This window comes from Hylobates moloch, unplaced genomic scaffold, assembly GCF_009828535.3.
Source record: "Hylobates moloch isolate HMO894 unplaced genomic scaffold, HMol_V3 SCAFFOLD_3, whole genome shotgun sequence".
Lineage (NCBI taxonomy): Eukaryota > Metazoa > Chordata > Mammalia > Primates > Hylobatidae > Hylobates > Hylobates moloch.
The window spans coordinates 37,545,395-37,572,492 of NW_026652278.1; the positions used below are offsets into that span (position 1 = coordinate 37,545,395).

General features: G+C 39.0%; 1 protein-coding gene across 11 annotated transcripts in view; it reads right to left on the reverse strand.

Annotated features, from left to right (window-relative positions):
* The window catches only part of ZNF518A (zinc finger protein 518A), a 75,700-nt gene extending 49,115 nt beyond the window's left edge, over window positions 1-26,585 (reverse strand). For 3 of the 11 annotated variants that reach the window (XR_009212743.1, XM_058436148.1, XM_032135613.2), the window contains exons 1-6: window positions 26,487-26,585; window positions 23,944-24,028; window positions 22,973-23,038; window positions 4,647-4,793; window positions 807-857; window positions 137-260 (exon numbers count right to left, since the gene is read on the reverse strand). The gene's annotated coding sequence lies outside the window, so the exon portion shown is untranslated. Of the gene's footprint in view, window positions 1-136; window positions 261-784; window positions 858-4,646; window positions 4,794-19,737; window positions 20,152-21,314; window positions 21,435-22,972; window positions 23,498-23,943; window positions 24,029-25,851 lie in introns of those variants that run through there. The other 8 variants (XM_058436141.1, XM_058436144.1, XM_058436145.1 and 5 more) reach the window with 8 other exon arrangements.
* Between the last annotated feature and the right edge of the window lie 513 nt (window positions 26,586-27,098).

Genomic DNA, 27,098 nt, shown 5'->3' on the forward strand with positions numbered 1-27,098 from the left:
AGAATTGAAATTCTCATCACAAAAATAATAGTAAATTTCGTATCTGTAAGTTCATTTTGGCATAAAGTAGGAACGTTAATCAAAAACATAAATTAAATATACAAAAGACTTGTTAAGTATTTTAAGAACAGCTTACCAAGAAGTAATAGTTTGAAGTAAAAATAACACTAATCTGGAAGTCAGGAAATGCAAGCTCTAGTTCCAGCTCTGCTGTGTGACCTTGGGAAAGCTTCAACTTCTCTGGACCTCAGTTTCCTCATCTAAAGAAAACCACAGTTGGGTAAGTACGCTCAAGCGCTAAGATTTTTATATTAAGGTGATAATACAGTTTTTAAACAAGATTTTAAAAATCTTAGAATCCTAAAAAGTTCCAATTACACACATGTGGTTTACCCATATACTATTAACTTTTTCATTTGCTTAGTTATCTAATAGCTATTCCCTGTGAGAATCCTAACAGACTTCTCTCCAGATTTTCTATTTCCTTAGTTCCTCAGGGATAATCTATAGTTAAAACAAAAGCTTCATTCATCTAACAGAAACAACCAAAGACGGTATCTGCTTATCATTACTAACAGGTTAGAAACCAAACAAAAAGAACAAAAAGGAAGAAATTAAAAAGAACAGCGGCACCATTTCTCTAGTGTAGTCCTAAAGTCCATCTACTCATTACCTTTCTGGTTCCCTGCCATTTTGGCTATGTGAATTTATATCCTTAGAACTCAAGCCAGATGACAGCAACGAAAAGACCTTGGCAGATTAGAACATACCCATCACTACCTACCTGCATTAATTCAAGCACTTACTGGTCATGTTACTTTAGACAAGTCTCAACCTCTGTGTCTCAGTTCTTTCATCTGTAAAATGGGGGGAAAAATTAGTACTTCCCCTATGTCTTTCACAAGGTTGTTGTGAAGACAAAATGAGAAAATATATGTAAAAATATCCTTTAAAGTGCTATATAAATCACAGCTACCACTATTACTCTATGTGATTACCATGTATGGGACATAACAATATATTGCTGAGACAGGAATCTGAATACTGAAGGTTCAGTCATTAATATATCAAACTGTATTATTAGAAAAGTTACATGTTTTTAATTTTGTGCTTTATATATATATATATGTATATATGAAGACAAAATCAGATAAGCTAAACAAAACATAGTACAAATCACATTAAGCTCCTCATCCATAATGTCTATCCAAAGGTCTCAGCTTTAAACTTCAATTAATCTAAATACCTACGAACTTTACTGTTTTAGAAATCCTTTACTGAGGGAATGATTAAAAGTTGAATTACTTACATATTAAGAGATCTACAATAAATTAATCAGAAGGGTACCAATTATTGAATTGTTTTACATGCCATGACTAATACAGTAAAATGTGAATCCAGAATGGGATGTTTGTCATAAAACTTTAGTATTACAAAGAAAAGGTAATACAAGATGAAGGCCTCACAAAGGATTTTTAGGGCCCTAAAAGAAGAAAAGCTGAAAAAGTAACTGGAACTGTCAGGAAACCAGGAGAAAAGGCTGAGAAGAATTATCTGACGGCTATTCTTAAACTAAGATGGGGCTTACAGATGATTTCAGAATGACTAGCCAAGCAGAGCACTTGTCTTTCTAGGAGAATGAACTAGACACTAATTGAAGGCTCTACAATCCAACAGTCAGGTTTTAACTCACTGCTTTGTCAAGAGAAAAGAAAAGAAAAAAAAAAACAAAAGAAAGGATGGAAGGAAAAAAAAGAAAAGAAAGGAACGAAGGAGGGAGGGAGAAGAAAGAAAGAAACAAAAGAAGAAAGGAAAGGAAGAAAGAAACAGAGAAAGAGAAAGAAAAGATTGATGACAGGGTCTCACTCTGTCGCTCAGGCTGTAGTGCAGTGACACCATCACGGCTCACTGCAGGCTTGACCTCTGAGGCTCAGGTGATCCTCCCACCTCAGCCTCCCGAGAGCAGCAGGGACTACAGGCGTGCGCCACCATACCCAACTAATGTTCTGTATTTTTTGTAGACATGAGGTTTCGCCATGTTGCCCAGGCTGGGTGTAGAAAGAATTATATGAGTTGATTAAAAAGAAAACAGTATTACTAAATCATGTGTTCAGTTCTCCTTCAGGGACTAGGGCAAGAGTGGGGAAATGGAACATATGAAGAGGTAGGAAATCAAACTGTCTAATCTCGTAAGATACTCTAATATGTGACTCAGGAGTCAAAATGGTTGTGAAATAAAATATAACAGACAGCTTTGGCTTCCTTCTCTAATAATGCCTCACTTAGACCTTGAGAATAGGATTATTAAAATGTAATACATACTTTTTCTGTTTCTGAGTATCAAAAGATTTTAGATGCCTAGGAGATGGAAACTCAGTATTTACACTGCTTATGTCCCATTTCACATTTGAAACCTGTTCTGCGCTACTCGGGTTTTCATGTGTTTTCACTAGTTTCAACTTCAAATACAAGAGGTTCAAGAGCTTCATTGGGAACATTTTTGTAAGTCAAAAAAATGGCATAACAATAAGGATAAAAGAGGCCATCTTATTAAGAAATCCACTTAGCTCTTACTTAAGCTTGGTAACTGTTAAATAAAGCTGAATGTCAATCTTTTTTGTATGTAATGTATGGCATATACAATATGGCATTAGAGGAGTTTGTATTTTAGGTAGTTTGGGTTTGTTATTTGCCCTCAAATTTTAAGTTTCTCTAGAGAGTCTATTATGTCTTCAATTATGTTCAACTTGTTGCATGGTGAAGCAATCCGTGATGGTTAATTTTAGGTATCAACTTGACTGGATTAAGGAATACCTAGAAAACCAGTAAAACATTACTTCTGGGTTTGTCTGTGAGGGTGTTTCCAGAGACCAGGATGTGAGTCAGTAGATTGAGTGGGGCAGATTTGCCTCAGTGTGGGTGGGCACCATCCAATCGGCCAGGGGCCTTGACAGAACAAAAAAGGAGAGAAAAGGATTTCCCCTGCCTCTCTCTTGGAGCAACGGATACTCTCTTCCTCCTGCCCTTGGGCATCAGAACTCCAGGCTCTCTAGCCTTAGGACTCCAGGACTTAGACCAGCAGCCCTGCTTTAGTCAGGCCTTTAACCTCAGACTGAGAATTGGACCATCGGGTTCTCTGGTTCTGAGGGGTTTGGACTTGGACTGAATCATACTACCAGCATCCCAGGGTCTCCAGTTTGCAGACAACCTGTTACAGGATTTCTCAGCCTCCATAATCACATGAGTCAATTCCCCTAATAAATCTCCTCTCATGTATTTATATATCTATCAATCAATCTATATACAGTCACATGCTGCATAATTATGTTTTGGTCAACAATGAACCAAATAAACGTGGTCCCATGAGATTATAATACTGTAATTTTGCTGCATCTTTTCTACATTTAGATACATAAATACTCATCACTGTGTTACATTTGCCTACACTATTCAGTACAGTAATACGCTATACAGGTAGCCTAGAAGCAACAGGCTATACCATACAGCCTAAGTGTGTAACACGTTTACCATCTAGGTTTGTGTAAGTACACTCTGATGTTCACGCAATGACAAAATAACCTCATGACTCATTTCTCAGAACATATTCCCATTGTTAAACAAGGTATGACTGTGTATGTATCTTATTGGTTCTGCATCTCTGGAGAACTCTGACTAATACACAAACATGATATCTGACAGCAATTTATACTAAGGTTGCCACGTATGGACAAAAAATGTTGGCATGTTGTGAACGTCTCAACATAAAAAAAGAAAAATTTTATTACAGTTGTAATCCTCCAACCTATGAGCTAATGCTCTTTTTACTACAGTCCAATCTCTACCCACCAACAAAGATTGCTGGTTTTATTTATTTATTTATTTATTTATTTATTATTTATTTTGAGACAGGGTCTCGCTGTTGCCCAGGCTGGAGTGCAGTGGCTGATCTCAGCTCACTGCAGCCTCAACCTCCCGGGCTCAAGTAATCCTCCCACTTCAGCCTCCCAAGTAACAGGGACTACAGGTATACACTATCACAGTCCACTGATTTTTGTATTTTTCTGCATAGATGAGGTTTTGTCATGTTGCCCAGGCTGGTGTTGAACTTCTGAGCTCAAGCGATCCACTTGCCTTGGCCTCCCAAAGTGTTGAGATTATAGGTGTGTGCCACAACGTCCAGCCCAGATTACTGCTTTTAAATGTGCTATTTAAACTACTGCCTTCTATATATGTATTATTACAGCATAAGACTTGACCAACATCTCAGAAAGTCTTGAAATAATACAATTTTGTAAAAGTATTAAAATAATCTGTAGTTTCCTATATGAACATGGCAACTGAAAATATCTGACTTCCTCCTTCTCCTAACTGCCCACTGAAACAACCAAAAAATATAATTTAAAAACTCCTACAAAATGGCTGGGAACTAGAAAAACATTCCATATACATATGGCAAGGTGTCTGACAGGAAACAGTCTGGTGAGAGGGGAGTAAAAACAAAATGCCGACCCACTGCCAACCACCATTTTTAAAGAGGGAGTTCACTAGGAACATTCATCCAATCAGTATTTAATGAGGATCTGCCCATTATGCCCAAGTAAGGAAGTGAGAGACATAATTCTGCCTACTCCTTCCCCTAAACATACCTTGGAAGATAAAGTGAGGCCTGAGTGAAAAACCAGCTGGAGCCCTTTGGGTGACAGAAGGCTCAGGCTGAGGTACAAGGAAGAAGGAAATGAATCCAGAACTTCAAGCTAGGTCCAGAGGCCAGAGTAGGGGATTGCTAGCACCAACTGTCAGGAGAGATGTAAAGAGGATATTATTTTTGACCAAAGACGAATCTTCCTACACCCATGGCTATCTTCCTCTGTTTAAGAGCCCTGTCCTTTCGCCACATAACTCAATTATCTCTACACTGTAAGAAAAATAAATGTGGTTAACCCTCAACTTCCCCTTCTCCTAACAAAAACACTGAGAAAATCTTGGTGTATTATTTAGGAATTCATCTCAACCACCAATGCCAACAAAAAAGATAAGTGGGCAGAAACATCACTGGATGCAGCAGCTCTAAAAAGAGAAAATAATCTGAACCCTCAGAGAAACCTCTCCCCTGTTCTCCCATCCAGCAATGACCATAATGAAAGTTACTGCAGTAAAACTGGGCGTGCTGGCTCACACCTGTAATCCCAGCACTTTGGGAGGCCGAGCGGGGCGGATCACCTGAGGTCAGGAGTTCGAGACCAGCCTGGCCAACATGGTGAAACCCCGTCTCTACTAAAAATACAAAAATTAGTCAGGCATGGTGTTGGGTGCCTGCAATCGCAGCTCCTCAGGAGGCTGAGGCTCAAGAATTGTTTGAACCTGGGACGTGGAGGTAGAGACTGCAGTGAGCCGAGATCACGCCACTGCACTCCAGGCTGGGTGACAGAGTGAGACTCTGTCTCAAAAAAAAAAAAAAAGGTGCTGCAATAAAAAAAAGAGAAAACTTAAAAAAAAAATCAGGTAATAACTAGCAATCTCAGTAAGATTTAGCATATTGAAAAAAAGAGCATACTGACTGTCATAAAAGAGAGAACAAAGCAGATGCAGGAGGAATAATGATTTTGAAAATGAGAAAAAATTGTACCTAGGGTTTTTTTTTTCCAAAAAGATCTGAATTTGTAAAATCAAACGCTCTCCAAATACCAGGCAAGATTACAAGCTCAGTATCTACAATTTATTCTTGTAAAAATTTTTAGCTTAAAAGATAAAAATGAAATGCTATCCAAAAAGGTGGTGATAGTTACCTTTAAAAAAGGGATTTTTCATCAGCAACACCACCTTTAATCAGACACCAATTTTTTTTTTTTTTTTTTAAATGGCGTCTCACTCTGTCGCCCAGGCTGGAGTGCAGTGGTGCAATCTCGGCTCACTGCAAGCTCCGCCTCCCAGGTTCACACCATTCTCCTGCCTCAGCCTCCCAAGTAGCTGGGACTACAGGAGCCCACCACCATGCCTGGTTAACCTTTTTTTTTTTTTGGTATTTTTAGTAGAGATGGACGGGGTTTCACTGTGTTAGCCAGGATGGTCTCGATCTCCTGATCTCGTGATCTGCCCGTCTCAGCCTCCCAAAGTGCTCAGATTACAGCCGTGAGCCACTGCGCCCGGCCCAGACACCAATATTAATCAGACATTTTATTCACAACTCTAAACATGAAAAGACAATGGAATAACATTTATATAGAGTTCTGAGGTAACCCAAGATTAATTTCACATCCAGAAAAGCTCCCATATGTGAGGGAAAAGCACAATTTTAGATATGCAAAGATTCAGAAAACATACTACATATGTACTCTTTGAGGAAAAAAGTTTTGAGTAAATACTTCAGCAAATTCAAATTTAAATCACAAAGAAAACCAAAAAAATGTAATATAGAAGAAATATCTGTGAACAACATAACCTACAACATAGAAATGAATATAAACATTGTTATTAATATAGTTAAGAAAGCAGAAAAGACTGGATGGAGAAAAAGAACACCTGTGACATCAAATATTTAGAATCCCTTACAGCAAAATTCACAATGGAAAACAGAAGAGGAAGCAATAGCAACAAAATTTTGGATACTGAAAAGCAGATAAATGACCCTGCAGACAGTTGGGAAAGCTAGGAACTAACACATTTTACATTCTGAATCTTTACGAGGCCTAAGAACTGGCAGCACCAAGCAACTCTGAAATGGGAGGAAGGAGGGAGGGGGAAGCTAAAACAGAAAGAAATTTGGAGAAAGCTGGTTGACTTTTAGTTAGATGCTAAGATTCTCTTCCCCACTCTATCATGCTATCGGTTACTGTTGTTTCCCCACTACAGAAGTCTAGAAGCTTACTCTCTATAGTGGGTAAAACAGAATCTTTGTTTTAGGGGAGATGAGGCACAGGGGAGAGTGTAGGCACTATGCCAAAACCAAGAGGATTAAATGACCATATACATGAGACACAAACCCTCACCTCATATCCCTTTTTTTTCTGCTTCTAATTGGCTCCTAGGCAACAGCAATGCTCCTTAAACTATGGTCTGCTGATGGTCCATAAGCCATCTGTCACCAGTCCATGACAAGGTAAGTACCGAAACCGAAAATAAACATTTATAAACTATTACAGGAATTTTCAGGGTTAGGCTTATCTGTTGAATCTAATAATAAAAATATGTACTTGTGTTTTGTGTGTCTTCATTTTAAAAATTTCATTATTCTGGCAATTTATTTTTATTATGCTTTAAAACTATCAGCTGTAATAGATTGAGGTAACAGAAAAAAAAAATCAGGCCGGGCACGGTGGCTCACGCCTGTAATCCCAGCACTTTGGGAGGCCAAGGCAGGCAGATCACCAGGTCAGGAGATCAAGATCATCCTGGCTAACACGGTGAAACCCCGTCTTTACTAAAAATACAAAAAATTAGCCGGGTGTGGTGGTGGGAGCCTGTAGTCCCAGCTACTCGGGAGGCTAAGGCAGGAGAATGGTGTGAACCCGGGAGGCGGAGCTTGCAGTGAGCCAAGACCATGCCACTGCACTCCAGCCTGGGCGACAGAGCGAGACTCCGTCTCAAAACAAACAAACAAAAAATCCTGGAGCTTCACCAGTTGGAGAAGCACTGGGCCAGATTCTGGTGCCTGGCCCAGCCCAAAGAGCTCCCCACAGTGAGAGTCAAAACCTTGTGTTACAAGCCCTTCTATGGGTTCAGACAGGGCTTTCCATGAGCTTCTGAGACACAAGCAGACAACCAAGGATTACTGGACATCTGAGAAAACCCTCTAATATTAGTTCAAGATCCGGACCAATTAAATCAAAAAAAGTAATTTGTTAGAAACTGAGACTATGTATTAAGACAAAACATTTTTTTTTTTTTTTTGAGACGGAGTTCCACTCTTATTACCCAGGCTGGAGTGCAATGGCACGATCTCGGCTCACTGCAACCTCCACCTCCCAGGTTCAAGCGATTCTCGTGCCTCAGCCTCCCTAGTAGCTGGGATTATAGGCATGTGCCACCACGCCAGGCTAATTTTGTATTTTTAGTAGAAAAGTGGTTTCTCCATGTTGGCCAGGCTGGTTCTCGAACTCCTGACCTCAGGTGATCCACTCACCTCAGCCTCCCAAAGTGCTGGGATTACAGGCGTGAGCCACGACACCCGGCCAAGACAAAACATTTTTTAAAACTCATTGATTTCTAGGGATATAAGAAATAAGAACAGGATGCCACAAAAAGCGAACATCAAAAGAACAAAAAGAACTCTAAGAAATAAGAAAACATAAAGAACCAAAAAGGGGCAACGGAGGGGCTGTAAGGTAAAGGTCAAACAACCTCTCAGAAAAAAACAAAACACAGAGATGAAAAATAGGAGAAACAAGGTAAGAAAGTTAGAGGAGCAATCTAGGAGGTCTAACATTTGACTAACAGGAGGGCAGGAAGAGAGTACAAAGAAAAAGGGGAAGGAAATCATCAATAAAATAACTTTTTAAAGTACTGAGCTGTAGGAAATCAGTTTCCAGGATGATAATGTCCACCAAGTGCTCAGTGTAATGTACCCAGGCATATCATTGCAAAGATTCATAACAGTAGAGACAAAATCCAGTTTCTAAAAAGAAACAAAAAAGGTCAGAAAACAAAGGATTAGAAATCAAATGACTTTATATTTCTCAGCAACAATAACAGATGGACAAAGACAAAGGGGCAATACCTTCGAATTCTGGAATAAAGCTTTCAACCGAGAATTCTACATTTTGCCAAGGGTCTAAGTATAAGGGTAAAATGAAGACATGCAAAATCTCAAAATTTACCTGCCAGATATCCTTCCCCAAGTTGTTACTATAAGACATACTCCAGCAAAATAAAAGAATCAACCAAGAGAGAAAAAGACATGACATAATATGCATTGGGTGATCAAATGGAGGAGAGAGAAATAAATAATATCCCCAAGATGACAGTAAAGGGAAATACCAGGATAACAAACAGTTGGACCACAGATCACATGCTCCTGTCAGTCCAAAGACAAGACATCTTTGACATCAAAAGACACATTGAGGACTTCCATCACCAAAAACGTCACTGATACTACCATCTTTTCAACCATTGGACAGAATCCCCAGGTAAGCCTGGCCCAGATTCTCATCTGTATTTGGCTTGTGCTGACATAAACTCATGACGTTCCTGCTTTTCCCTCCATACCTTTGTATCCAGATCAGCTGCATGGTGAGCTTAGAAACCAAAATTACAGAGCAGCCTCTCTCAGACATCCACTATCTGGTCTACACTCTGGGCCTGCCAGATTCTCTGCTTACAGTGAGCCCTAAGGTTGCTAGGATTCACTCATGATTTACCCAGACTTCCCCAAAAGCGGCTCTGATAAACTCCAGAGAAGCTAAAACCAGACTATGATCCAGGTATGCTGTTACCTTAACTTCTCCTGGGAGCCTTCATCTACTAGTGGCACTGTTACCTTTTCACTGTATAGCCAGATTTAGGCTTGCTACCAAATTTTCAAAACTAAACAATTTGGTGTTTATAGTCACCAAAATACCAAAAGTCAGAATGGTAGTTTCATATTCGTTAGGAGCAGAGAAGAGGATATGACCAGACAGAACACAATGAGGGTAGAGGAAAGGAGCTTCTGTTTCCTAAATAGTTAGTATGCAGATATTTGTTTTATTTTTAAACCACATACATAATGTGCATTTTGTACACAAACACATTTCATAATAAAAATAAAAACAAGTTACAAACTGGACAAAAGACCCAAAGAAGAAAGTCACAGAGGAATATAAGTGAAAACATGCCCAACTTCACTAGAATTCAAAACAAATGAAAATAAGAAAACTTCTGCCAATCAGATTGCAAAAGATGTTACATATTTCTAATACCTAGTGTTGGTCAGTGAGGGAAAAAAGGCATAATGATATACTAATGATGGAGATAAAAACTGGCATGACCTTTATAAAGAACAGTTTGCAATACATACATAAAAAGTCTGGAGAAAAGGCATACAACTTCTGATTCACTTCTAGAAATGCATCCTAAAGCTAATAATCAGAAATATTATTTGTGCCATTGTTTATAAAATCACAAAATTAAAAATAAGTGTCCACCAATAAATAATGATTAAATCAATTACAGTATTTTAAAGGAATATTATGCAATTTAAAAACCAATACTGTAAACTCACATTTATTAACACAATGATATCTAACACACTTCAAGTAAAAAAAAAAAAAAAACAGTAGACATATAGAGTTTAATTTATTCAAATTCTGATAGATGGATAGAGAATGGATAAACAAATGCGTAAAAAATTAAAAGTCAAGAAGAATACACATACAAAAATGTTTCTAGTGATCACTGGTTACTCTTAGGTCAGTGTTTCATAAAATGCTATCTTAGATCACCATGGCCTCCACACTGGCATACCACCTTATGATAGCACGAGCAAACACCTTACATTTGGACTTTGTGAGAACAGCAATCTTTTTGCCTCTAGACTGCAATTTTATGAAACTTTATGAAAAAGTGGCATGATGCAAATTCTCAAACAAAGCAAGTGATTTCTGTGGTAAACCGAGTTTTTCTTAAACAAACTCAAAATAATATACTTGCTGCCAGTATAAAATAGATCAATGTTGACACTAAAGGTGAAGAAGAGATCAAAACAATATAGGTATCATTCAATTCTGTGTTCTCCATATCAACACACACGTACCCAGTCATACCACCGCAGAGAACACTTTAACACAAGCGTCAAAGTTAATGGTAAACACTCAAGAGAATGATGAATTATGTTACTGAATTTCATTCATGCTATATAAATTCATGCTATAAGAGAAGTGTTTTTAGTTGGTTTATTTAACAATTAATTTGTGAGGAATGAGGCTACCCAAAAAGTAATGGGAATTAGTACAACCAGAATAGCAGTTATGTATGCAGTGTTGCTATATAAATAAAAAGATGCGGCCAGGAGCGGTGGCTCACGTCTTTAATCCCAACACTTTGGGAAGCCAAGGTGGGAGGATGACCTGAGGTCAGGAGTTCAAGACCAGCCTGACCAACATGGTGAAACCCCATCTCTACTAAAAATACAAAAATCAGCCGGGTGTGGTGGCGCATGTCTGTAATCCCACCTACTCGGGAGGCTGAGGCAGGAGAATTGCTTGAACCCAGGAGGTGGAGGATGCAGTGAGCTGAGATTACGCCACTGCACTCCAGCCTGGGCGACAGAGCAAGACTCCATCTCAACAAGAAAATAAAAAAATAAAAAGATACATGTATTTTATACAAAAACAAATGGTATTCAACTAATAATATGTTTCCTGATCTTGATACTGTTAAAAGAAATACTAAAAATTGTAACACCAACCTAATTTTGCCTATATATTTCTATATGCTATACAAAGAAATGAATAGCAACTATAATGTTGAACTATTTTTGCAATATGCAGCATATTATTCTTTAATAAAGTGCTGAATTTCGTCTGACAAAATGGTACTTAGAATTTTTTTTTTGCTATCTATAACAGTTTTGGTAGTGGTATTACAGAGGGTTTGTAAAATGAATTGGAGTACTTACCAATATTTCATCTGCTCTGAAATAGTTCACTAACCAAACTACTGACAATAGTTTAATTTTTGTTCTTTCCTTAAAATTATACAGACTGCACCAAGAACACCACATGGACCTAGTAACGATTCAGATTTTTAGACCTTACAATCTTTGCAAGTTCTTCTATGGTTTCTGGGCTCTTCAGATTTTCTACTCCTTGAGGCACTTTGGTAATTTATATTTTCCTTGAAAATACTCAATTTTGTATACTCACAAAAACCTCACTTTTAAGAATATCCTCCCCCTCAACCAAAAAAGCATAACATATAAATATGGATATATCAGTATCACTTAAATGCCCAGAATAGGAAAATTATAAAATTACGGAACATTCACATGAAGTTATACAGAAAGAAGTATGTGTACTGAATTGACTTGGAATAGTATTTATTCTAAGTAATTTTTTTTTTTAATTTTTAAAAAGGAAGTTGTAGGCTAGGCATGGTGACTCATGCCTATAATCTAGCACTTTGGGAAGCCAAGGCGGGTAGATGGCTTAAGCTGAGGAGTTCAAGACCAGCCTGGGAAACATGGCGAAACCCCATTTCTACAAAAAAAAAACAAAAATTAGCTGAGCGTGGTGGCATGCGCCTGTAGTCCCAGCTCCTTGGGAGGCTGAGATGGAAGCATTGCTTGAGCTTGGGAGGTCAAGGCTGCAGTGAGCCGTGATCATGCTACTGCACTCCAGCCTAGGTGACAGAGCGAGACCCTGTCTAAAAAAACAACAACGAAGGAAGCTGCAGACTGAGGCACAGAATACATTTTTAAATTAGGAGAAATGATCCTCGTTTTCATGCTAAGAGGAAAGATCTTGTAAGCATACATGTGTATAAGCACAGATCTGCAGAGGGATATCCTCCAAACTACTGACAATTGTTTAATTTTTTTTTTTTTAAAGAAATGACAGCATGGCATATAGCAAAAAACAAACCAGAAAACCAAATCAATAAGAAAAAAACATCAGCTCTCCTAAGAACTCTGACTGAAACCAAGAGGGCAATGTCACCACCACAAGCCTTTATGAGGTCTGCCTATATATTCCCCCTCTTGAATTCCAGGAAATCCTGTATCCTTCAAATAATTCCCCCTCTCAACATAAGCTAGCTCACATTGGTTTCTACTGCTTGTAATTAAAGGCTTCTTACGTACTACAGAAAGTCGACAAATTGGCTGGGCACGGTGGCTCACGCCTGTAATCCCAGCACTTTGGGAGGCCGAGGCGGGAGGATCACAAGGTCAGGAGATCGAGACCATCCTGGCTAACACGGTGAAACCCTGTCTCTACTAAAAATACAAAAAATTAGCCGGGTGAGGTGGTGGGCGCCTGTAGTCCCAGCTATGCGGGAGGCTGAGGCAGGAGAATGGCATGAACCCCGGGGGGGGCGGAGCCAGCAGTGAGCTGAGATCGCGCCACTGCACTCCAGCCTGGGTGAAAGAGCGAGACTCCGTCTCAAAAAAAAAAAAAAGAAGACAGTCGACAAATCAACGATGACTGTGTTTACTTCACAGAAAGGTAGGTTTTGTGAGGACCCTTTAAAGAGTAGCAGGACTTAAACATGTAAGAAAGGAGCAAAGGCAATCTAAACCAGAAGAACAGAATAAAGAAACAATGGAAGAAAAGTATTTTTCTCCTAAGGTACCACAGGGTCTAGATCAAAAAGAGAATGCACGATAGGGAGGTTAAGTGAGAACAGACTATAGTGGACAGATCTGAACTGGAAATGAAAGGTAAACAGAAGCAACTGTTAATTTAAGAACAGAAAAAAGTTATAAAAGCAGTACATTAGAAATACCAGAAGGGTACTAGACAGCAAGATAAACTGGAGAAAGAGTAAAAATAGAAACGAGGAAATTAAATGACTAGAGTGACAATCCAAATAAAAAGTGAGGAGCCAAGGAACTGGTAATGTTAACATACATAGGTCAGAAATCAGGGCTGGGAGCAGTGGCTCACGCCTATAATCCCAGCATTTTGTGAGGCCAAGGCGGGCAGATCACCTGAGGTTAGGAGTTCAAGAACAGCCTGGCCAACATGGCGAAACCCCATCTGTACTAAAAATACAAAAAGTTAGCAGGGCATGGTTGCAGGTGCCCGTAATCCCAGCTACTCAGGAGGCTGAGACATGAGAATCATTTGAACCCTGGTGGCAGAGGTTGGCAGTGAGCCGGGATCACGCCACTGTACTCCAGCCTGGGTGACAGAGTGAGACTGTCGCAATAAAAAAAAGAGAAATCACACACTGGGTCCAGAAAGATTTTTAAAAGATAATTCCCAAAGTAAAATGCCAAAGATAAGGAAGATTTGAAGAGTTCATCAAAAGGCAACATTCCTAGACAGTTATATTTGCTTTCTAAAATAATTAAAAGTCAAAGGCATTCTATAGAGTCTAAAAAGGAAGAATCTATCTGCTACTTAACTATATTCAAATTGCTTAAACACTAAAAAAAACTAAAAAACTCTAGTTTTAGCTTAGCTATATTCGTGACTCAGCATGTAGCTCTGTAAGTTGTCTCATCACATAAAAAACTACTGCATTCCTTAAGTCATTCAATCCTTTTTCTGCAGATAAATACAGGCAAAAAAGTCATATGAATGAATACATGAGTGATCAAACCAAAGCAGCAGGTAACAGTAAAAGCTTACTGAAAAATATAAGGTTCTGCTAAAAGGAATCTAGAAACACACACACACACACACACACACACACACACACACACACACACCCCTAAGAATATTACTTTCAAAGCAGAATCTATTTTAGTGCCCTCAAAATAACCATTATCTATTCATGACTTGAAACAAACATTTTGGGCTTACTTTTTTTTGTAGCTGTTTTAAGTTTTCAAAAAGTTTACCTGAGAAACTAATGCCTGTCACATTTTAAGAGTGCAAGAAATGGTTGTATACAGTTTACATATGTAACCAAAGCTAGCTCCTTCCAAATCACTGTGGTCTAATGAACAACTTAAACATAGAAAAAGAAATGTAGGCTGGGCACGGTGGCTCAGGCCTATAATCCCAGCACTTTGGGAGGCAGAGGCAGGAGAATTGCTTAAGTCCAGGAGTTCAAGACCAGCCTGAGCAATATAGTGAAACCTCATCTCTACGAAAGTATTTTAAAAATTAGGCAAGTGTGGTGGCATGTGCCTGTATTCTCAGGTACTCAGGAGGCTGAGGTGGGAGGATCACTTAAACCTGGGTGGCAGAGGTTGCAGCAAGCCAAGCACCACTGCACTCCAGACCAACAGAGCTAGACCCTGTCTCAAAAAAAAAAAAAAAAAAAAAAATGAAGAAGAAAAAAAGAAATGTAGGGTTAAATATGCAAAAGTAATTAAATACAGATATAGAAACGTTCAAAATTCTAGTGTATCTGTGAGTCACATACCATTCTGGTATGCAATTGATATTGGTATACAATTATAAAGGAGTTTAAAATTAAAAATTAAAATACAGAAGCAGTTCTTGGTTCAGCCTTATTCTTTATTACTCCCTGAAACTATGACTTCTCACTGTGCCCAATATAAAAGATGCTTACCCACACATACACCTTTATTTACCTTTGTTCTGTTCATACAGTTTTCGGTCACCAGGCATGGCATCTCCTTCCTTCTATCTAAATTCAATACTATTCAAACTTCCTCTCAAATTCTGCTTCCTATAGGGACATGTAACCTTCTACAATACACACTAAATCTCTTTCTCTGAGTATCCACTTAAAGAGTAGCCAGTGCTCACCATTTATTACAAATTGCTTTATACTATTACATAATTTCATTATTTAAGTTTTACCTCCCCAGATAATTTATAAGCTTCCTAAATGCAAGTTTTACTTAATATTTCTCATTTTTCTCTCACAAAAACCAGAAGGCTGGGTACACCGGTAGCTAACCCATATATTTTTAAGTGATTCATTCTCTCATTTTCAAATCAAATATATGACTATGATTTTAGATTAAACCACTTTCTAGCAAACTTCAAAGAGCATGTAAACTTTTTTGCTGCAATAATTTGGAACTTGGTTTAAAACACAAAGTCAGAAATCACTCCCACAACCCCCCCATCTTTTTTTTTGAGACAGGGTCTCACTCTGTCTCCCAGGCTGAAGTGCAATGGCACAATTATGGCTCATTACTGCCTCGCCTTCCTGGGCTCAATTGATTCTCCCACCTCAGTTTCCCAAGTAGCTGGGACTACAGGTGTGCACCACCATGCCCAGCTAATTTTTCCAATTTTTTTTTTTTTTAAGAGATGGGTTTCACCATGTTGCCCAGGTTGGTCTTGAACTCCTGGTCTCAAGCAATTTGCTCACCTCAGCCTCCCAAAGTGCTGAGACTACAAACATAAGCCACCACACTCTGGCAGAAATCACCTTTTTAATAGGTAGGAATTGGGAGAAAAATTTGAACTAATTTGTCCAAAGTGACATAAGGACCATTGAATTCAGTATAGGAAAGGGATTATTTTCATCTCTTGCTCTTTTCTTTTTCTGTTTGTCATTTCGCTTCGACAGTGATTTAGAATAGGCAGATTTTGATTTGGAATACATGAGGGGAGGGAAGAAAATCAAAAGATGTACTGCTGTTTGCTGGGAGAACATGTTATTATGTGATCCATTCCTACTCAGCTTCACAAAATAATATAAATGGTTTAATTTTTCTCTAAGTCTATACAGCACCTGCCTCCATGATTAGAATTTCCACTCCCTGGATGTCCCCATCTTAGTATATGGCACTAAAATCCATACAGTTTCACGACCCAGAAATCAAGACTCATCCTTGATTCCTCCATCCCTTACTCCCTACATTAATCCATAAGCAAGCCTGGTCAATTCTATCTCAAAACTAGACCTTGGGCCGGGCGAGGTGGCTCACGCCTGTAATCCCAGCACTCTGCGAGGCTGAGACCTGAGGTCGGGAATTTGAGACCAGCCTGACCAAGATACAGAAACCCTGCCTCTACTAAAAACACAAAATTAGCCAGACGTGGTGGTGCACGCCTGTAATCCCAGCTACTCAGGAGGCAGAGGCAGGAGAATCACTTGAACCCGGGAGGTGGAGGTTGCAGTGAGCCGAGATCACACCATTGCACTCCAGCCTGGGTAACAAAAGCAAAACTCCGTCTCGAAAAAACAAAAACAAAAACTAAACCAACAGATCTTGTATTTCCCTTCCTCTCTTCCTATCCACTGTCATCATCTTAGTCCAGGCCACCATCATTTCTAACATAAATGAAAATGTCCTCCTAACTGGCATCCATGCTTCCACCTTGTCCACCACCCTCCTCTGAGTCCATCCTCCACACAGGAGCAAATGTTCTTCTTAAAATAAAACATATCACAAAGCTCCCCTGCTTAAAGCTCTTTGGTAGTTTCCCAAGTGTCTTACTCTGTTCTGGCTGCTGTAACAAAGAGTACCATAGACTGGGTGACTTATTTCTCACAATTCTGAAGGCTAGGAAGTCTAAGATCAAGGCACTAGTGATTTGGTGCCTGGGGAGGGCCTACTTCCTGGTTCACAGATGGCCATCTTCTCACTGTGTCCTCACATGACAAAATAGAGCTCTCTGGGGTCTCTTTTATAAGGGTACTAATTCCATTCATAAGGACTCTGCCTTCATGACCTAATCATCTCTTAAAAAGGCCCCATTTCCAAATGCCATCACACTGGAGAATAGGTTTCAATATATCAATTTGAGGATGGGGAAGGGGGACATAAACATTCAGTCTATAGCAGCAAGGCACTTAAAATAAAATTTAATCTCTTTACAAAGGCCTGCAAGAAACAGCGTTATCTGGTCTTGGGCCTTTTTCTTCAACTTCATCTCACACCACTCTCCCCATTGTACATATACTCCAACAAGCTGCCACAGATTCTCAGCTCCTCAAATATTCTTCCTATCCATCCTATCTCAGGCCTTTGCACCTGCTGTTCCCTACTTGAAATGTGCTTTCTTCCATTCTTCAAAAGGCTAGATCCTTCTCATCTTTTAGGTCTCAGCTCAAATGCCACCACCTCAGAAGGGCCCTTCCCTATAAACCATCCCTTCCTCAAAAAAAAAAATTATTTGCCACATTATCCTTTTCTATTTCTTTTTTGTAACACTTAATATCTCTGGCAATATTTTATTTATTTGCCAATTTATTTTCTATCTGTCTCTACCACTGGAATATAAGCTGCGTAAGGGTGAGAACTACATCTGTAATGTTCTTTACTATATCACCAGCATGTGGGATGGTGCCAGGCTTGTAGCTAGCACCACATCTATGTTCTAAACATTGGGAATATGGCAGTAAACAAAACAGACAAAAATCCCTCCCCTCACGGAGATAACATTTTACTGATTATTTAGGTAATAAACAAAGTAAGTAAATTATAAAGTATATTCAAAGGCAACAATTGCTACAGAGAAAAATAAAGCAAAGACAGAAAGGCAGAATCAGAGTGTTGTAATTTTAAATATTAAGTCAGGGAGCCCTCACTTGAAAAGGTCTTATTGGAGTCAATATGTTAAAGAGCTGAGGAAGCCAACATCCAAGAAAAGAAAACAGTAAGTGCCATGACCCTGAGTGTGCAATGTGCCTAACACATTTGGGGACCAGCAAGAAAATCAGTATGACCACAACAGAAAGTGTTAGAGGGAAAGCTAGAAGATGAGGTCAGAGAAGTAACAAGGGGACAGAAACAGGCCCTAATAGAAACTGTAAAGGCTTTGGTTTTATTCTGAATCAGAGAGGAAGCTACCGGAGCATTGTGGGCAGAGAATTACCATGAGTTGAATTACTTCTATCACTTGGGCTGCTATGCTAAGAACAGAGTATTCAGGAGGGATTAAGAGTAAAGACAAAGAAACACAATACAATTATCCAAGTAAGAGTTGATGGTGGTTTGGCTGAGACAATGAGACATGGTCAGACTGAATATATTTTGAAGCTAGCACCTACAAGATATCCTGACATGCTTTCTCTGAAAGAAAGAGACATGTCAAGGATAACTCTAGAAGTTCTGACAGCAATAGAAAGAACTGAGTTGCTACTTACCGAGATATAAAAGATTGTTAAAGTAGTAGGAAAGTATAGCAAAAGTTCCATTTTAGGCATGTAATATCTGAGATGTCTATTTGACATCCAAGAGGAAATGTGGACTGTGTGGCTGGATATGGAATACAGAGGGCTAGGTGGATGATGAAATTTGGGGAGTTATCGGTGTGTGTATATGTACGTATGTACCTTTAAGTACTTGGAGCAGGATGAAATCACCAGGGGGAATAAACAAAAAGAGGAGTCCAAGGCCCGAGCCTCAAGATTCTATAACACATTCAACAGAAAGAGATTAAAAAGAACCAGCAAGTGAGACAGAAAAGAAATGACCAATAAGACTTAAGGTAAATCAAGAATGTGGTATCCTCAAAGCAAAATGAAGAAAATGTTTACTGGGTAAGGGATTGAACAACCCTCTCAAGTAAGACGACGACTAACTAGACTTCATGTGAAGATCACTGGTACCATGGATTAGAACAGTTTCAGTGGAGTTATAGAGGAGAAAGGCTGACAAGCTTGGATGTCAGGCAAAATGGGAAGAAAGGAAGTAGTGATGTAGTGCAGACAACTCTTTCAAGGAGTTTTAAGATAAAGGAGTTGTTTTGTTTTGTTTCATTTTATTGTTTTTTAAAGGTGGGAGAAATTACAGTATGACTGCATGCTTATTAAAATGATCTAGTAAAAATAAAAAAAATTGATGATGGAGGATAGGAAAGAAATGCAGCAGTGAAGCCCTTCAGGTTAGAATGGACGGAATCTAGTGAATGAGTTGAAGACGTGAACTTAGAAAGGAGCAAACATGATCCATCTATAGTAACTAGAGGGGAGGATAAATAAAGATGCTAGCAGGTGCGCAGATGTGACTCAGAGAGTTTGTGGAATGAAAATGACAGCCTGCGGGCCAAATCTGGCCGGTTGCCTGTTTTTGTAAATTAAGTTTCATTGGAATACAGCCACACTCACTCATTTACATATTGCCTATGGCTTCTTTTGTTACAATAGTTGCACCAGAAACCATATGGCCCACAAAGCCTAAAATATTTACTATCTGGCCATTTATAGCAAAAGCTTGCCAACCTTGGTACAATGGAATAATCCAACTGCTACTCTCTGAGTTGAGGGTCAGATGCGAGGCTATGAGGAAAGAAGGTAGGCAAGGACATAGAAAACTACAGCATTTAATGAGACAATGACACAACAATAAATTCTACATCATTCCTAGTTTCTGGAGCCCAAAATGAACATTCTCTGAGCAATCAATCATCACTTTAAGTTTGTTCCTTATCTTTAAAAACTTTTTTTTAAATAGAGATGGGGTCTCACTATGTTGCCCTGGCTAGTCTTGAACTCCTGGGCTCAAGCGATCCTCCCAGCTCAGCTGCTCAATGTGCTGGGACTACAGGCATAAGCCACCTCCCCAGCCTTTAAATGTTTTTACATCTATTGCTACATTCGTTTCAAACTAGCTTTATCACTAAGGAATAGGGTATGGCTTTGACTATTACTAAGAGATCTCTCAAAAAGGGAAAGGTAAGAAGAAATAAATAAATATATCTAACATTTCTTCTTACCTTTCCCTTTTTGAGAAAGGTTATACATACATATTTATAAATTGGCATTCCAAGTTAATTGGTATTTTTAAAAATTTTTCAAGACAGATGAATAAAACAAAGGTTTTTGCCATAATGAGTAATTTTACAGTATTTTATCACACTTAAATTTATATTTTAGCATACAAAAATGAAATTATATGAAAAGAAATACACACATTTTTTCAAAGAAATCTCCATCTTAGTAGAAAGGCCCAAAATTTCTGCTTGGCTTTCCAAATGCCTCATACATAGATTTACCTAAAACAGTCAGCTTATTTTCCACTAGCTCATTTCCAAAGAACACAGATTGTTACAGTGAAACCAATCTCCACTCCAACCTGGATCAGCCTACAATCATTCTTAACTCCATCCTTTCTTCAATTATTCTCTGTGCCTATCAAAGCCATATTCATAAGCAGAAATACATTTAAAGTTGTATATTCTTCAGGAAATCTTCCTAAATGGGCCAACCTGCTCACTTCCTTCCCATCAAAACTGACTTAAAATAAAACTGTGCATTCATTTATCTGTTTTTTTCTGTTGTGTTTGCTGTATAGTAATATGAATTCCTTAACTAGAAGCACTTCCAAGACAAGGAATTCTTCTTGTTCTTACATATTACTTAGATGCCAAGCACCATAGTCATTATTCTCAACACACACTTACTGATCTGTGCACCAGAAATAAATAAAAATATGCTATATATCCACCATACACTCAGTCTAGTACACATAATCTTGCCTATCCAGGCAGTTGCACATACTCGTACATAGTGGACACTCAAAAAAATGTTTGTAGGTTGAGTGAAAGTAGATTGAATGCATGCACAAATGATGAATAAATAAAGGGAACTTTTTATAAGGTATAGGAAAGTGGCAAACTACCGAAGGATGTGAATGATCAACCTGAAACTTTAGACCTTAAATTCATAAGGGCCACATATTCATCAGAACACTTTCTGCTGCAATCCAATTCAAACCAATTTACACAAAGAATTTTGGCACAAGGACTGAGGACACCAGGATAGTTCACAAAATCAAAAGAAAAGTAGGTACCACTTACCATGTTCCCTGAGATTGAAACTGGCACTACCACCATCCATCTCCCATCTCCTTATGGCTTCACTTTCTCCCACTACACAGATGCGCTTTTCATACACGTGGTAAAGAATGTCACCAGCACCTTCCCAGATTAACAATTTCAGTGAAAAGGTAGTATCTTTGTCCTAGCATTCACCCATAAATTTCAAAAAAGGATTCTGACTGGCTCTGCATGAGTAACAGCAATCACTGTTGCAATAGGGATGACCAAGCTCAGGTTATAAGACAGTAGGACTGACAGACAGCCCACCAACCACTCAGAATAGGGGAGGGGTGGTTCTCTAAATGAAGAGATATTGAGTTGACAAAAACAATATATGATATGTCTTTCACCAGCCACAACCTTCAACAAACCAATGTTAATCAGGAATTGACAATAAGCTTACTACATTTTGAAATTATTTGACTTTCCTTATGAAATGAGACCTATGTGAAGCCCACTTAATTTTCTGAAACTTCACATCATGTACCTTCATTCTAATATTCTGACACTTGTTTCATGCAGCCATACCAGTCACAACTTTAAATTTTTAGTCAGACTTTACTCACAACTTTTCAAGATAAATTAATACAAATCGTTTTGGTCAGTCATCACATAGCAGTCTCTTATTTACTTCACTACAACTAAAGCTTTCCCTATTCATTACATTACTTTTTCTGAGTAGTCTGGCTCGAATAGTACAAACTGAATATTCCTTAACCAAAATACTTGGAAGTAGGCCGGGAGCAGTGGCTCATGCCTGTAATCCAGTGGCTCAGCCCTGTAATTCCAGCACTTTGGGAGGCCAAAGCAGACAGATCACTCGAGGTCAGGAGTTCGAGACCAGCCTGGCCAACATGGCGAAGCCTCATCTCCACTAAAAATAAAAAAAAAATTAGCCAGGCATGGTGGCACGCGGTCCCAGCTACTCGGGAGGCTGAGGCAGAAGAATTGCTTGCACCCGGGAGGCAGAGGTTGTAGTGAGCCGAGAAGATCGCGCCACTGCACTCCAGCCTGGATGGCAGAATGAGACTCCGTCTCAAAAAAACAAAACAAAAACAAAACAAAACAAAAAAGCTTGGAACTAGAAGTGTTTCAGATTTCAGATTTTTGTGGATTTTGGAATATTTGCATTACTTACTGGCTGAATATCCAAAATCCAAAATGTTCTAATGATGATTGCCTTTGAGCTTCATGTCAGCACTCAAAAAGTTTCAGATTTTGGAGTATTTTGGATTTCAGGTTTTTAGATTTGGGATGCTCAACCTTTAGGAAAATTCTTAGCATTCAGAATACTTCATCTCTTCAGGAATAACACAGTACCCATGTGAATCTCGTCGTAGGAAGTCAAACAAATGTTATACAGGAAAAAGTTACTTAACGACATAAACGATAACGTGGTACCTCAACTCAGCTCTACTGCTCTCTACTCAATGTACATTATTTTCTGACAAAATAAAAATTCATGCCTTTGTAAAAAACGGCCCTGAACAGAAATCCATTTGCTGGTGAAGTTCAGGGAAGAACACGGTTATGATGATAATTAAAGCAATACCGTGATATAGTCTATGTCAGCTATTTCAGCAGTTACACAAATAATCTTATTCCTAATTTACGATTATACTTATGTGTATACTTACTGCAGTTAGAGGAATTTTATGATACTGTGGTATCCAAGAATCTTAGGATTTCAAAGATCCCAGGACCTATCCAACACAAACAGTAAGAGACATCTGTGTTTTGAGGGTAGAAAAAACATGTTTTTTTACATGGGTACAATATTTTCCACTACATTTCCAAAGCTTTCCTTATAATACCATAGATCTGTTGGCATATTTTTCCTCCTTTTTGGTCTACACCCAGACATTCACATGATTGTCTTCAAGAAACCAATCATAACACTATAGTGATTCCCAAGTCCCTTTCCTGATTCATAATGAAGATGCTATTAGTCATAATACAAACACATATCAGATAATTTTTCTTTAGGTACATTGCTTTGCACTTACTAGACCAAAACCACACTCTTCTGGCCATTCATATAGCTTTGAAACATCTGTCTACCACCTTTATCTCCACTGTTCATTATCCAGAAGGCTTTAATGCCACTTTTCTATTTAGAAGGATGATACAGTTAAAATCATATTTGGATCTCTAATAAAGTGTTAAGTAATAAACTATGAAACCAAAAATTACTTTTTTTGCTTAGATTAAAATTAAAACTCATGTTTAAGTATTTTATTTTAGCCAAAAAATAGAACTATAACTTATATAACTTATGAAAACTCATGTATATGTAAACTACAGGTTGAGTGTCTCTTATTTGAAATGCTTGGGAACAGAAGGGTTTCATTCTTTTCTTTTTCTTTTTTAGGATTTTAGAATATTTGCATTATACCAGTTGAGCATCCCAAATCCAAAAATTCAAAATCCAAAATGTTCCAAAGAGCATTTCCTTTGACCATCATGTCAGCACTCAAAAAATTTTGCATTTTGGATTTTTGGATTTGGGATACTTAACCTGTATTTTACTTTATTTAGTCCAATATTAAAGCACACCAACTTACTACTTAACAGACTATATACTCCAGTATTTCAATCTTTACCATACCTCTTTCCTCAGGAACAAAAGGCACACAATTTAACACTTGCACAATGCCACAATCAGGAACAGTGATCAAAAGAAGAGATGATATCTGGAAATGAAGACCAAGATTTTAAAACTTTTGACTACAAAAACTGTTCAATTACACTTCACATTCAACTTAGGTGTATAAAGAAATCTAAAAAAAAAAAAAAAACTAACAAAAAACTTCTATACACTTAAGCATACATCATTGATGACCAGTGATAACATCTCATAAATTTGCAAAAGTCACAACCTAAAGCTTAGAATCAATCTAACTCAGTATCTTCATTTATTACAAGAAAAAGAAAATGAGCCTTGCCCAAAGTCACAAAACTAGAAATAATATCTGGATCTGGTTCCAACTCAGTTATCTTACCACCACAATACTAACCCTTAATGCTCATTTCTGGTATCTAACATGCCATGAGAACTGCTCACCACGAGAAGCCAATACCCCACATAGAACTGAAATACTCACAGCCTACACACCTGGGACCAGATAATAAAAATCTCAAGACTGTGTTAAAACCTTTTTCTTCTGCTAATAGCACTTTGCCACAAAACCTTCAGTAGTATACCTGAAGGAATGTGGGCAAGATTCAGTCTCCTATCATTAAAAAAAAAAAAAAAGTTGTATTAAGTGCTCTGAAGTATGCAATGTCACAATGCCTCAATGAGAACAATTCTAAACAACTATAAACAGAAAAATAAACAATAAAAATACACTTAAAGGGCATTTAAAGCGTATCTTGAAGTCAAATTATAGATCTAGGCTAAAGTATAGTCCCTCTGTAATATTTCAAAATATAGAAACTTCTGGGATTACAGCATACTATTACCAGAGAGACTAGAACAGAATCCGAAGTGTGACCATGGCAAAAAATTGAAGCATTTACAAGTTCATACATTATCAATGCACATAGTGGGTGTTCATTGTGGTTACTGTCTTTTGTCCTTCCATAAAACCAGATATAAAACGTTTTAATGGGTAATCATACTTAATTTCACTGCAACAAACAGGAAACATTTGGTTGTGTAACATACCTACATTTTATTCTCCTTCCCCTTTTGTTGACAATTTTCTGTTTCTAGGGATGATCTAATTTATAGTTTTTATAGCAAAAATCAACATCGTTTACTATGCTTACCTTCCCCAGGAAATCCCAACACCCTCAAAGTGTTAACAGAACGCAATGTCTCTTTATAAATTTCAGAAAAGATAATTTTGCTGAAAGGTAGTGAATGCACTTCTATAAATTTGCAGTTAAACTCTGAAAATGTTAGGAAATTTCACTGAATCAATTTAAATGTTTTAAATTAAACCTGAGGATACCAACCTTATAGTACACTCCTATCAGACCCCTTGCTGCAGAAAAAGCAATTCGACAATTACCAGTAACTAGATCTAACATGCACACTTTCAAGTTAATAGAATTCCTATCCTGACAGTTTGGTGTCTTCATGTTTTATCACTGTGACAACCGTACAAATTCCAACATTCTTATGAATTCCTTGAACATTGACTTATTTTATTTTTCTAGGGTTTTTTAGACGTTTGACAACATACTCAACAATGTTTGCACTAAAACAGCTCACATACACTACTTGCTCTCAAATTTAAACCTAAAAAGAAAACTGAGTCTTAACTGTTGTATTCTGAACTTTAAAGCTACATCTGTTTGATCGGTCCGCTTAAGAGTTAAAACATTTTTCCTTATATACATTCGCTCTATGTACTTTTCAATTACCACAGCCACCTAGAAAGAGACTACTTGACAAAGAGGACACCATGTAAAGAACAGAGTCAAAATGAACCCTACATGTGAGAAAGCCAGTTACAAAGAAATCCAACTACCACTGGGTGTGGTTAGGGTCTGCGGGGAAGAGCACCTTTGGCCAACTCTGGAGAAGAGCGAGCGCGTCAGGGAGCAGGGCATCTCTGCAAGAAATGGCCCCCAATGACCATAGGCTGGGCCAGCAATAGGGACGCCGTCGAGTCGGGCCTGCCAACCTATAGCTCGACGGGTGCGGTCTGCGGGGCGCCCTTGCTGTCTCCACCAACCACGAAACCCGCCGAGTGAATGCTTCGAGCGCCGCGCGCCCAGCTTCGCCCCAAACACCGCGCCCGATCCGCCCCTTCCTCCGGGGTTCGGCTGCCCCGCGGGGAGCGCGGAGGCACACCGTCTCCTACTCCCACCCAGCTCCTAGAATGTAGGAGAGTGTACAGTTCAAAAAGCCCGGACGTAAAACAACCCCAGGTTAAGAAAGTAAGGGTCAACTCTAGCAGTCGGCAAAAGCGCTCGGCAAAAAAAAACCCGACTTCTCCAGAAAAACTTTGCGGCAAGTTAAGCGGAAGCGCTGAATGGCCGGGACTATTTAACTCGCGCTTCCTCTCACAAGAGGCGGATCCCTGGACCTGTTTGGGGGACCCTGACGGTCCACGAACTCGCCATTTGCCTGCTGGGTGGCCCTCTATAAGTTCTGACATCCTAAAAGGTCTGGACAGTCCCGCTCACGGGGAATACCTGTCGTAGTCCCCATTGCTTGCGAGTCCCTGATGGCGGCCATTACACTTCCATCCGGGTACTGCCGAAAAGCTGATCGCAGCGCTACCGGGAGCGCACGCTGCGGCGGAGGGATCTGCGCTTTACCTGAGACAAGCGGAAGAGAACGGAGGCCGGCAGGGTCCGCGCTCGGTCTGACGAGACTAGGCCGTGGAGCTGGGCTCGCCGCTGACCTCTCCACCTAGAGCGCGGCCCCGGCGCCTACCACTCCAGTGACTCACTACTACCTCTTTGCTCACCAGCAGCTGCTGATCCTACTGCCGGTGAAATGGCAGACAAACGTCTACTCTGTGCTCTTCAGAGTAGACACCAGGAGCAGGAACTGTATGCACTTCGCAAGCCCTTGCTGACTGGGAATGGTCTCCACCCTGAGATTTTAACCAGTTCCGGTTTAGCAAATGGCGCCTCCCCACCTCTGGCTTCTGGCACGCAGGTTTTAGCAACCGTTGTAGCCCATGTCAACGAAAGAAGCTGCCGCCAGTAGTTCTAGAAGACATACTGAACTCCAAACATGTACATATTGAATAATTGATCAAAAACTGTCTTTACAATGAGGGAGGCTCGCATCTCCCT